General features: G+C 38.0%; 1 protein-coding gene across 5 annotated transcripts in view; it reads right to left on the bottom strand.

The window, feature by feature from the left end:
• LOC111574218 (pleckstrin homology domain-containing family G member 1) overlaps positions 1-12,876 on the bottom strand; it is an 83,044-nt gene that overhangs the window by 14,510 nt on the left and 55,658 nt on the right. The window lies entirely within an intron of this gene.

The raw sequence follows: 12,876 nt of genomic DNA, 5'->3' as shown, positions 1-12,876 counted from the left end.
AGTTTTGAAGTACAGTGTAGTCACACAGTTATTGATGTATAGAAGCAGATAGATGGTCCTCTATTTTAATGTTTGCTGAATTTATATGTAGTCTTTGAGTGTTTTGAAGTGTCAGAAATAAAATGTATTATTATTATTATTATTATTATCAATAATGATAATAATAATAATAATAATAATAATAATAATAAACATTATTATTATTATTATTCTTAATAATAATAATAATAATAATAATAATAATAATAATAATAATAATAATAATAATAATAATAATAATAAATGTAGCTTGGCACTTAAAGAGTAGTAGTAGTAACTGATGCTTCATTTCAAATTAAATGAGCACAGAGCATGAACACAAAAAAGCTAACTTCTCAATTCATTACACTCTGGACTGTTTATGTTTTTGAAGAACTTACTCAGCACACCCTCTTCCACAGTCTTATTCTGTTTCCCTCTCTTCTTCTTCTTCTTCTGTGAGCATTTCTGTCTTGTTCCTGGACTCTGATCTACTGCAACAACTGTAACAGACAAACATTAGCACCTGTTAATAAAATCTCAGGGACAATGTGTGTTCAGTTAACTGTTCACATGCTAAAATTCAGAGGCAGCAGCTCTTCACAGGGATATTACTTTAATAGACAGCTATTAAAAATGACAGAATATATTTTCTGTAATGGAACATTCATCTCATAATTATAATAAGCTGCATGGATAAACGGGAAGAAATTGTGTTTCCTAATTAATAAACTTGAGAGGAAAGTAGTGCTCTTCTTTTTATTAACAGAGAATCACAAGAAAATTGTTTGTGTATTTCATGATGAACACTATTTCACTCACCATCCAATTCTGATGAGAGGTCTGAGCCACCATCTGGAAAACAAGAGCAAAGATAAAGTGAGACCTCATCCTCCGCAGTGTATAAAAAGACGACAGCTGAAGCATAAAACTGTGTAAAGAGGCCTACAATTTCAGATTCATGATACATCACAAGGCATGAGCTGATGTCACTTCCAGGTAACACCAAGCCCTTACAACCACAGAGTAGTCAGACAAACCTGCTATTCCTACAATGAATGTGCAGCTTTATTGATATATTTGATCTTTGCTGAAAGAGGAATAAAATAATTCAGTAACACATAAATCAACTTTCATGTCTGTGTACATACACAATCTGACTGAAGGGCAAACTCCAGAATTCCATTATCCATCCATCCATTAGCTCTGCACCGCTTAATCCTCACTAGGGTCACGGAGGGGGGGCTGGAGTCTATCCCAGCTGACTCGGGCGAAGGCAGGGGACACCCTAGACAGGTCGCCAGTCTGTCGCAGGGCTACATATACAGACAAACAAGCACTCACACATTCACACCTACGGGCAATTTAGAATGATCAATTAACCTCAGCATATTTTTGGACTGTGGGAGGAAGCCGGAGAACCTGGAGAAAACCCACGCATGCACAGGGAGAACATGTAAACTCCATGCAGAAAGATCCCGGGAAAGCCGGGACGCGAACCAGGGACCTTCTCGCTGCAAGGCGAAAGTGCTAACCACTACGCCACTGTGCAGCCCAACTCCAGAATTCCTCATATTAAAATTCTAAGGGACATGAATGCAATTTCTGTTGCAAGCCTTTTGCACATATAGTCACAGAAAGCTCTTAAGACAGCTTTGAAGGTTTAAAGAACTTACCTGTAGCTTCCACAGTCTTGGTCTGTTTTCCTCTCTTTTTCTTCCTCTTCTTCTTTTGTGGGGTTCTGTTAACCAGATGTGTTCCTGGACGCTGATCTACAACAGGTGACAGACAATAGCACCTATTAGAGAAGTCTCAGGTGTGGTGGATATTCAGGGTCCATGTGTAATCAGGTGCTGACTGTAAAATCTGATTACCACCACCTGACAGTTGGCTGTTAACATTTACTTTCTTTGGTCAAAACTGCAAGCAGCAGGACAGGATGATGATTTAACATTAAAAGGCATACTAGATATTTACTGTGATGGAACATCACTCACATAACTGTATATGAGTATCAAACTGTGCTGACAAAAGGATGAAATTTGTACTTCATACACTTGAGAAAACTAGTGCGATTCTTTTAACTGAAGTATAGAAACATCAAACAGGGTCCTTTGCCAAAGAAAATTGTTTTTTGTATACATCATAATGACGCCATTTCACTCACCATCTAAAACTGAACTCCTGTCCTCACTGAAGGGCTCACATCTCATCTCAGGGGATAAGAGTTCTGAACCACCATCTGGAAAACAAGCAAAAAAATGTAACTATCTGTAGCATTTATGACCTCTATTTTAGTATTTATGACCTTTATCTGTCTTCATGGTGTTGACCTCTGTTAATTTTAACATCTTTTGTCAGCCTGCATGAACCCATTTAGTTTGCCTGCACTCACTAATCATCTACATTGTCATGCTCAGCTTAATGAAATGATTACTAGACAATAAAATGGTGGGCAGAGCTGTGATATAGACTACAGACTATAAACTCCATGTCACTCACCATCTGAATGTGAATTCCCATTCTCACTGCAGGGCTCATGTCTCTTTGGGGGATGAGAGGTCAGAACCTCCATCTGAAAAACAACAGAACACAAAGTGACCCCTCGTCCTCTGCAGTGAATGAAAGGTCAATAATGTATGTATGTTCTGTTGCTTAGTGACAGAACCGAGCTGTAACTTGTCTTGCCAGGATATTAAATCTAGGCCTAAATGGTGTCAGGGCCATTCTCATGCACGTCTGGAGCCCATTGATGAAACTGGAACCATATTTAGTCTGAATTATGTTCGCGGCCTAACTTTCATGCAGTTGGTCTGTGTGTTTCCTGAGGGCTGAATTATGAAGTGAGATTAATGGGCTAGCAGGTATGTTTGAGCGTTAAGTCAGAGTTTTCAGTGAAAGTGGCTCTGTTTAAACCTGCTAGATCTCCATGGTAACTGATGCTGTGGAGCTACATCTCCATGGTTACTGATGCCGTGGAGCTAGATCTCCATGGTTACTGATGTGTTGGAACTAACCTGGTCCAGCTCAGGTTATGTTCAGTTGTTAGTTTACTAAGTGTTTCCTGACAATTTTTTATGAGCGATACAAATTCTCAGCTGATGAAATAGGTTTTATCTGTAAACTTGCCAATCTGTACATTGCTAAAACCACTGAGTGAAGCTGTTGCAGTATCACACATTGGATGAATCACGTTGCCATGGGAACTGACATGTATGCGGTTGGTAATGCAGAAAACGCATAAATGTGTTTCATTCTGATTTGTTGTCAAGTCTGTTTACTCTGCTGGTACTGCAGCGGATAGAACACTGGTTAGAACATTGATTATTTATCAGTATTCATTACAGAGAATATTAATCAGTAACTTTAGTTTCACTTTGATTTAGTTCAAATTAAAGTGATTTCCTTCATTATGATACAGTGTCCGACCTACATGCACTTCAGTACAATATCATGTTTAAATATCTGCTGCTGTCGGGTAGAAATATTTGGCTGCATTCATCAATAAAATAAATTCATTACACACATTTATCAGTTTTCTACCAGCATTCCTATCACATTTCCAATAGTATCTTTTTACCATCATAAATTAGGTATGTTCCTCATAGTTCTCCATTAAAACAACCTGTTGACTGAAGCATCTGAACAACATTGACTCATTTAGTGCAGAAAACAAGTCAAATGATGCCTTAAACTCTACTATTTGTGTGACAAGTTCATAACCACCTTCATACCTGTTAACTGACAGGTTTTAGTTTTTGTCGAGCTGAATTCTACAAATAAAGCCTGACTGTGTTAAACTGCCTTCATAGTTCAGTTCTCTGGCCTGCTAAATACTGTAAACAGTAGAAAAGCTGCACCAGTTAAAATAGAAGCATCTCGTCAAATTTAAAATCCCCTTCTACTTTTTTGATTATAGCTCTGGGTCAGTTCAATCTTGCTTAAAATTCACATTATTATACAAAAAAATCTACATTACACTAGTAGTTATAAGTGACTACAACTTAACTGAAGTTAACAACCCTGTTTTACAATAAAAACTCAAATGTGATAAGTTTCTTTTTTGCACAATAGTTTAACATAAACAGCAGTAACAGACTAGAAAAAACAGAAATCTGAGGTTTCAGTCTTACCTTTACACGCTGTTTGCTAAATCGCCTTCCACTGATGATTCAAAGTTTAAATCCCACAACTGCTCTTCAGCGTTAGTCCTGCTTGTTGCTGTTCAGCCTCGCCCTGCAGTGTGGAGGAGGGGGGCCTGACCCTGAAGGCAGGGGAGCCTGGTCCTGAAGGTGGAGGAGGGGAGCCTGACCCTGAAACCAGCAGTGAAGGTGCAGGGGGGGAGCCCCTCCCCTTGATGGGCCATCAGCCACCACTTAAGGAGCAGCAGAAACTGCTCACAATATTCACCCTAAACAGCAGCATTCACCTCAGCATGTATACACTGTTTACTGGCTGCAGAGCTGGAAACTCACTGAATTAACTGTCAAATCTGAATGTTAACAGTAAAGTCCCTCTCTTGAAGTTTAACAGTAGTTAACACCCATTATCAATGTTGGAAATTCTTTGGTGAAGTAACAGTAACAACACTGCAGAATAAACATACTTAGCAATGAGTTAAAGCTGTGCATTCAAAAGTTTTACTTTTTTAAACAAAAAAAACTAAATCAAACATGTTAAACTGAAAGGTGGGGGAAGGGCAGGTTCCTGCAGAAAAGTGAAGAAGTGAAGACTGGAGAGGCAGCAGCAGTGAAGGTGCAGGGGGGAACCCCTCCCCATGATGGGCCATCAGTGAAGGCTGAGCTGCAGAAACACAAAACTCTCTGACCCACAGTATTCAGTCTATAGTATTCACCCTAAACTATAATATTCACCCTAAACTACAATATTCAGCATAAACCACAGTATTCAGCCTAAACTATAGTATTCACCGTAAACTATAATATTCAGCCCAAACTACAGTATTCAGCCTAAACTACAGTATTCAGCCTAAACAACAATATTCACCCTAAACTATAATATTCAGCCTAAACTACAGTATTAAGCCTAACCTATAATATTCAGCCCTAAACTACAGTATTCAGCCTAAATTATAATATTCAGCTTAAACTACAGTATTCAGCCTAAACTACAATATTCACCCTAAACTATAATATTCAGCCTAAACTACAGTATTAAGCCTAACCTATAATATTCAGCCCTAAACTACAGTATTCAGCCTAAATTATAATATTCAGCTTAAACTACAGTATTCAGCCTAAACTACAGTATTCACCCTAAACTATAGTATTCAGCCTAAACTACAGTATTCAGCCTAAACTATAGTATTCACCCTAAACTATAATATTCAGCCTAAACTACAGTATTAAGCCTAACCTATAATATTCAGCCCTAAACTACAGTATTCAGCCTAAATTATAATATTCAGCTTAAACTACAGTATTCAGCCTAAACTACAGTATTCACCCTAAACTATAGTATTCAGCCTAAACTACAGTATTCAGCCTAAACTATAGTATTCACCCTAAACTATAATATTCAGCCTAAACTACAGTATTAAGCCTAACCTATAATATTCAGCCCTAAACTACAGTATTCAGCCTAAACTACAGTATTCACTCTAAACTATAATATTCAGCTTAAACTACAGTATTCAGCCTAAACTACAGTATTCAGCCTAAACTACAGTATTCAGCCTAAACAACAATATTCAGCCTAAACAATAATATTCAGCCTAAACTGCAATAATACAGCATTAACCTTGCTGCTGTCATACATACATACATACATACATACATACATACATACATACATACATACATACATACATTCTTACATACATAGTCATTTATAAATTCATTCATTCATTCATTCATTCACATGAAGGATAATATTTTGATGACTCCATTTTCACTATATTTGATAAAAAGCAAGCCTAAAAAATACTTTACATTCCAAAATGTACCGAAAGCTACTAAATAGCACTGGTGAATGTTTGATTATATTAACTTTATCAATGATACAAACATTGGGCAGAATTTTAGGAAAATGTTCCATAATTTCTGGAAGGCCAATAATTTTGGCTTCAACTGTACAGGTGGAGTTGCCACTCACTCCACTGATCCCTGAGCAACACACACTGAGACCATGTGCTATACATAGAACAGTGTTCCTGCCCTGTAGCTGCTGTACATTCTTTCAACATTCAATTCATATGTGTTTAATGATAAGCAGGCTAGTCTAAGGGAGAAAACTGGATTTTCAATATCGTAGCAACAAGCAGTCCAAGCACTGTTCTTCAGATGCATGCCAGTGTAAATAATCTGTAGGTAGAAAGCCTTATTATCTCTCAGTTCTGTCCAGCTGTGTTTGTGCTAGATTATGTGAGCAAAGCGGAAACAATTAGGAGGTTATGGGTTTAGACACAGATATAAATATGGATTTTACTGCTGATGGTAAAACATGTTTTGTTTGAAATGTTTTATAGCTTCATCTGCACAACCACAAAATATAACATTTCTCTAAAAATGCAGAAAAGCTAAGTGAAGGCACCAGGTTTTTACTCTGGATGCTATCAATGTCATTATCAGTATCTTGACATTGTTATTACTAAAATGCTGTGGTCTTCAGTTCTTTAAATGAATAAGAGTAATCACACTGTACTGTGGAGAAAATATAGGGCACTCTCTCCACAGTAGTTACAACAGAAGGGCCTTCCAGGTTTATAGACTTTCAGTCTGTAGTCAAATGATCATTAAACTTACTGTACTTCATCCTGAGTATTACCTGTATGTTTGTGATATATTTTATGCCAATCCATCTAATAGGTGAAGATATTTCACTCTCAATAAAACCTCTGTATACAAGGCATCCTCTGAAGACCTTGCAACATTCAGAGCAATCCAGCATAGTTTTTGAAATGTATCTCAAATAGTGTCCATATATATCAATAGTGACATAGAGAGAGAGAGAGAGAGTGAGATAAGAGATGCAGAGAACCCAACCTTTATTTTTAGTTTCCCCGTCAGGCACCAGGACAGCAAAAGTCAATTTGTCTTTTTTCCATGAGCAAAGTAAAGTTAATGAATGAAGCTCAACACTTCAAATGGTCACATTAAATGTGCAATTTTGCTCGAGTAGGAAAAAAACTGAAGTGACCAGTGAAGAACACAAAGATATTATTCTCATTAAGGAGATATAGCAGTCTGAACAGAGGTCATTGTACTGATGACATCATGCAGCAAAATAGACACACTGAATTTACCATGGAAGCTGTTGTAGTTAGCATGACTAGCATTTATGTTAGCAATGCTAACTACATTATCAAGTTTCATTATCTCTGAACAACCTTCTCAATAAAGAACTCTGTGAACCAACAGAGATGTCCATTGGGGTCTGATTAAAAACCTTGTTCCATATATACTGTGTAAGAGTTAATATTGTTGCAGTTTAAATCTCAGTAAGTCATGTATGAGCACCTAAACATACATGTTTAGGTGCTCATTTGGAATTGATTCTGCAAGGCTTGACATATTAATGTTGACACATCATTTCTCATCTTCATTTTTATGGAAATCAGCTTCTAATGCATTCATAGCTGTCACATGTAAAGAACATACACCTAAAACTATACATCTTTAATATCTGTTATCTTTACCTCAGCATATGTAAAATCCTCTTTTAACACCTGTTTACTTGCTCCGCAGTTTAGACCACAATTACAGTTGTGCTCATAAGTTTACATACCCACAATTTATAAATATGTACTGTTCTTTAATGAAAACAGGAATGATCAGAGCAAATACATTTTCATGATAGTAAATAACTTTTATCTGACCACTAACCCTAACTGAAAGAAATGTTTTTCCATGATCAAATATATTTTCAGAAAAAATGTACAATATTTCACAAATTTGCCAATGTATGCTAACTTATGAGCACAATTGTAATAGTACATGCTCATACTGTAAATAAATAATAGAAGTGCTGTGTAAATATTCTAAAAGGGAAAGCTACTTCAGGGGGCACCAGAGTCAGAAACACCAGCCACTTAGTGACAATGGTAGTGTAATGTGATCACAAATTATTTAAATTCCTTATTTGTATTTCATACTGTCACACACTGTTTTATTTTTATGCTTAAATTCTGTAATTTATTTGAAAAATACCAGTAATAAGTACATTATATTGAGTATAGTGACAATAAACAGATTCTTTCTGAACTGTACACCCTTCTCTTGTGCACCGACTGTGCTGAGAAGTAAAACAGAGAATGAAACCTCCTTAATATGCTGTCTGATAGGCCGTAAGGTCACAGACATTTCTCACAGGCAGCCTACACATGAAGAAGAAACACAAGTCGAACACAAGTCATGTGAGGTTTACACTGAAAGAGGTTTTAGGTTATGAGACTCATTATCATGAATGTAAGTCAATTAAATTCAAACTCTTTTTTAAATTATTTATAAAGTGAGACATAAATATTAAACTACCATGCCATTCCATGCAATGTACTTCATTGAACTCAATCCTCTGTCTCCTTCTATTGTTATGGTCGCATGGGTGCAGTAACTGCAATGACCAAAGAGGGAGCCAGAGAGCAAAACATATTTTTCTGGCTCAGGCCATTGCAGTAACTGCAATGACCAAAGAGGGAGCCAGAGAGCAAAATATATTTTTCTGGCTGAGGCCTTTAGAGGCCGCTAGAGAGTGGAGAAACGATTTTTCTCACTTGGGTACAGTACAGTAGGGGGCAATAGAGAGTAAAAAGTGTGTGTACTCAGAATATATACACACACCAAAGTGTGTGTATTTTTTTAGGGTTTACTATTTTTGTGAGGACCAGTCTGAAACTTTGTCAGAAGCATAGATATGACCTCTGGAAGCCATTGCAGTGAAAATAAAGTGAGGACCGGCCTAAATGTCCTCACTTTGTAGTTTGGTCCTCACTCCAAGGGTTAAAAATTCACGCTGGTCCTCACCATGATAGCCGTACAAACACACACACACACACACACACACACACACACACACACACACACACACACACACACACACACACACACACACACACACACACACACACACACACACACACACACACACACACACACACACACAAAGACACAGACAGACTCTGATGATTTGCTAGCCTTAGGTGCTCCGTGGGAACCTTCCTAAATTGAAGAGCAGAGTTCTCCTCCTCGTCTCCAGCAGTCTGTCGCCACAGACCAGGACTAAACACAACCAGATGTGCCACCATCGATTTCTGATGACACGCACTCCTAATACACACTCCTAATATCCCTCTGACACACAGTGAACATGAAAACCACTAAAGCTCCCATGAAATAGAAATTTTGCAAAGCAGACAAGCGCGCACGTCCGTGCACGCTCTCTGAACCCAACCAGGAAACCAACAGGCCTTGAAATAACTCCCATCTATGCTACACTTCCCATTTAGAAATATATACAAGCCATGTTAAATCATATAATCATCATGAGCCCTGAGCAGCTGCTATACATGATGAAAATCTAAAATACCCATGTTTGGAGGATCGAGATACAAATTATATGGAAAGAGTTTTTTGAGCAGTAAGAAAGTTGGCTCCCTCTCATCACTTTTGCAGCGAGTTTTATTGTTGCACCGATTTGTCGAGACCGGACTGGTCACGGTGAGTCATCAGGTAGGCAGTGAACATTAAAAAAAAAAAAAAAAGAAGCTTAAGATCTTGCTGTAATTGTGCTCCCAGTGCCTCAGTCAGCAAGTAGCAACCCACAAAATGCTTTAAAGGCTTACTCAACACATAGCAGAGAGAGGAACATGAGGATAGATAGCCAATTATCTGAGAGAGATTTACAACTAGATCTGTGTCTTCTTCAAACACTGCGCTGGGTTGTGACTCTTGGCTGCTGACAGTAGAAAAGCTCTAATAATGTGTATGTTTCCAGGGTTTTTCCATCGCAGTGAGGACATTTAAACCATCACTTCTTTCACAGCCCTTCAAAGGGCTGCTAAGGTTTGGTTTTAGGGTTAAGTTTAAGGTATAAGGTGAGGGTTAAGGTCAGCGTTAGACACTTAGTTGTGACGGCTAAGGTTAGCGTGAGGGGCTTGGGAATGGTCTGTGTCAATGAGCGTCCTCTCAAAGATATCCACACAAGCACATGTGAGTGTGTGTATTTCACAGCTGATAGTGAAAGAGAGGTTTTGTGGTTTTCTGGGTCTTAGCAACCATGACTAACCCTCAGCAATACAAAGGAACTCTGGTTACTACCCTTTTACCAGAAGTCAGCCTACAGATTATGAAGCCACACGCAGGCAAACACAGATATAAAACAGCAGCTCTAACTGCGGTGTCTAAATTTAAAGGCAGTATGACGGTCAGTGACTAAATACTTCCAGGTGTTGGTTTGACTACTGACTCCCTCTTACAGCTCTATTAGAACTATTTATTGGCAAATCTATGCAAGTCTAAAGACAGAGTCCTTTAAAATATATATATAAACAAGCACACAGTTCTTCACATGAACTTCAGACATGTAAATATCAAGTACCAGCTTTCATGATTAACTGTTTAATTGATCTCTGAGATTTTAATTACTCTGAATATAAATATGAACGCAAAGATGACCTTAAGAACATTGAAGGGAATTCAGCATTTAAACTTGATCGATAAAATACCCTCTCTGTTAGTTCTGGAGCTTTATGACCACATTAACCTTCCTAACGAGATTAAATTTGTCACTTTTGACAGAATCATAGACGTTTAAACTTTCTATTTTTTCCTGTGCATTGAAAGGATTGCTAATGCTTTATCCAGTGTGCGGAACAGATTTTCAATCCCAGATTTTTTGGTGAAACATGCTCGTGTTCTTTGACAGCTGGATAAACTTCATCTGCTGAGAAGTATGGTTGCGTTCACAGGAGAGAATTAATTCTAATTCTCAGTGAAAACCTGATGCTTTACCCTCTGAATGCCTGCGTGTTTTTGCTCCTGTGACTTTTTCACTCACTGTGGGCTCATTTTTCACTGCAATATAAAGTCCTGCACATCTATAGAAACAGCACAACCATGGATGGAAGTAGAGAGAGATTTAAGCAAAATGACAAGGTTATAATTCCATCAATCACAAAAAAATGACAGTTAAATATTGACAATTTATTTTACAAAAAGGGGTGGAAAAATCATATAACTCAATATGTACATTTTCCAAGTGCCCACTTGCTATAAATATTTACCTATTTATATTTTTTCATTTTGCTCTGTGAAAGCACAGCCTGCAGTTCAGTTGAGTGCAGCCAAAAAGTCCCTGGCTTCACAGTTGCGCTAAAGAGCATAGAATTTTCTCTTTAATATTGTACATATGGCAATTTTTGCATTCTTGACTTTGCCTTTCAAGCCCCTCAGGAAGTTTTAGGGTTTAGAGGATCAACTACACAAATGCAATGCTTGTATTGTTTTGAAGTATAAAAACTTCCCAGTATAATGGAATTGTAAAGTGTTTTTTTTTTCAGGACACAGATTGCAATAAAGTTCTGCACAGGGGTGTCTGTGTGATGGACAGCTAGTCAGGAACTTGTTACCACTTCCATTAAAAAATAGGAATACTTTAATGCTTTTCATGGACATGTGGAGCCTTGTTTCCAGTTGGCAGCGGCCCAACTTGACGCCTGGCCAAACCACACAGTAAATACCATAAGGACACTTTAGTGTTTCTATGGTCAGTGTTGCACTGGCTGCAGAAAACCAGTCAGTGATGCGGATTATGTCCAGTAACCAGTGGACCTGTTTATCTAAAGCCAAAATATCCCCCAACTGCTTCCTCTCTATGTGGCTGATATGTCATTTTGAGACATTTTTTTGAAAGCTGTAACATTAATCTGTTGAATACCAGATGTCAAGATGCTGGTTTGTTTATGGATCACGGTTAATTATGCAGAGCAGTGATGTGGGCTGCCATAAAACCAGTTTGTCTCAACAACAGCTGCTGAATTTAGACAGTCTATGACGCTGACTGTGACTTTTATATTTGTACATGGTCAGACAGTTGCTCTGTGGGATTGGGTGTAATTGCAGTAGAGCAGGGAGGGAATGTAAAGTGTTTAAGAGGAAGTGCTGGAATGTGGCACATTATCATGGGACATAATCATGCAATCATTGTGAGGGACATGGATTGGCAAAAACCAGGACAGGAATAAAAGCTGAAACATACAAACAGAAGGAACAGTAAGCAGAGTTGCTGAGTCCAGCTTTTCTTGATGAAGCACTACTATTATCCCCCTTCCAGTAAAAAGGTGATTGCACATTTGGATGGTGCTTAAAATTCCTCCGGAGTTGTTGTTCCTCCCTGTCCCCATGTTGCACTTTAAACGGACATTTCCACTGCCAAGATAATGCCACTAACCCTAAATGAACTTTCTAAGAAGTTTATTGCAGTGTCCTCGTCTGATTTTTGGAAGTTACCTTTATAATAACACATTCGCTGTTTTTCTGTCGAGTGTATGTCTTTGCATGCATGTGCCAAAACCAGCTGTGCAGACAGGTTTCAACAAGCAGAGGAGGAGAGTGCATGTAGCCAGAGAGACAGACAATGTAGAAGAAGTATAAACCTTAAAATTACTCCACTGCAAGTGAAAGTTAACTGAAAATCTTATTTAAAGGTCTCATATTGTGCCCTGTTTTCATCATCATGTCCAAAGAGTGAGTCGTTACATTTTTCAGATCCAAATACTGCAAACACAGTTCGTTTCACCATGACTGTACAACTGCTGGTTCTAGTCTTGATCATGACAAACTGTTTCAGTGTCTGTAGCTTTAGATGCCACTAAGCTGCTGCTGTCTATGCAACCTTCAGGAA

Source organism: Amphiprion ocellaris, chromosome 12, assembly GCF_022539595.1.
Source record: "Amphiprion ocellaris isolate individual 3 ecotype Okinawa chromosome 12, ASM2253959v1, whole genome shotgun sequence".
In the NCBI taxonomy this organism is placed as follows: domain Eukaryota; kingdom Metazoa; phylum Chordata; class Actinopteri; family Pomacentridae; genus Amphiprion; species Amphiprion ocellaris.
The sequence above is the reverse complement of the archived record's forward strand: the minus strand, read 5'-3'. Positions and strand labels throughout refer to the sequence as shown.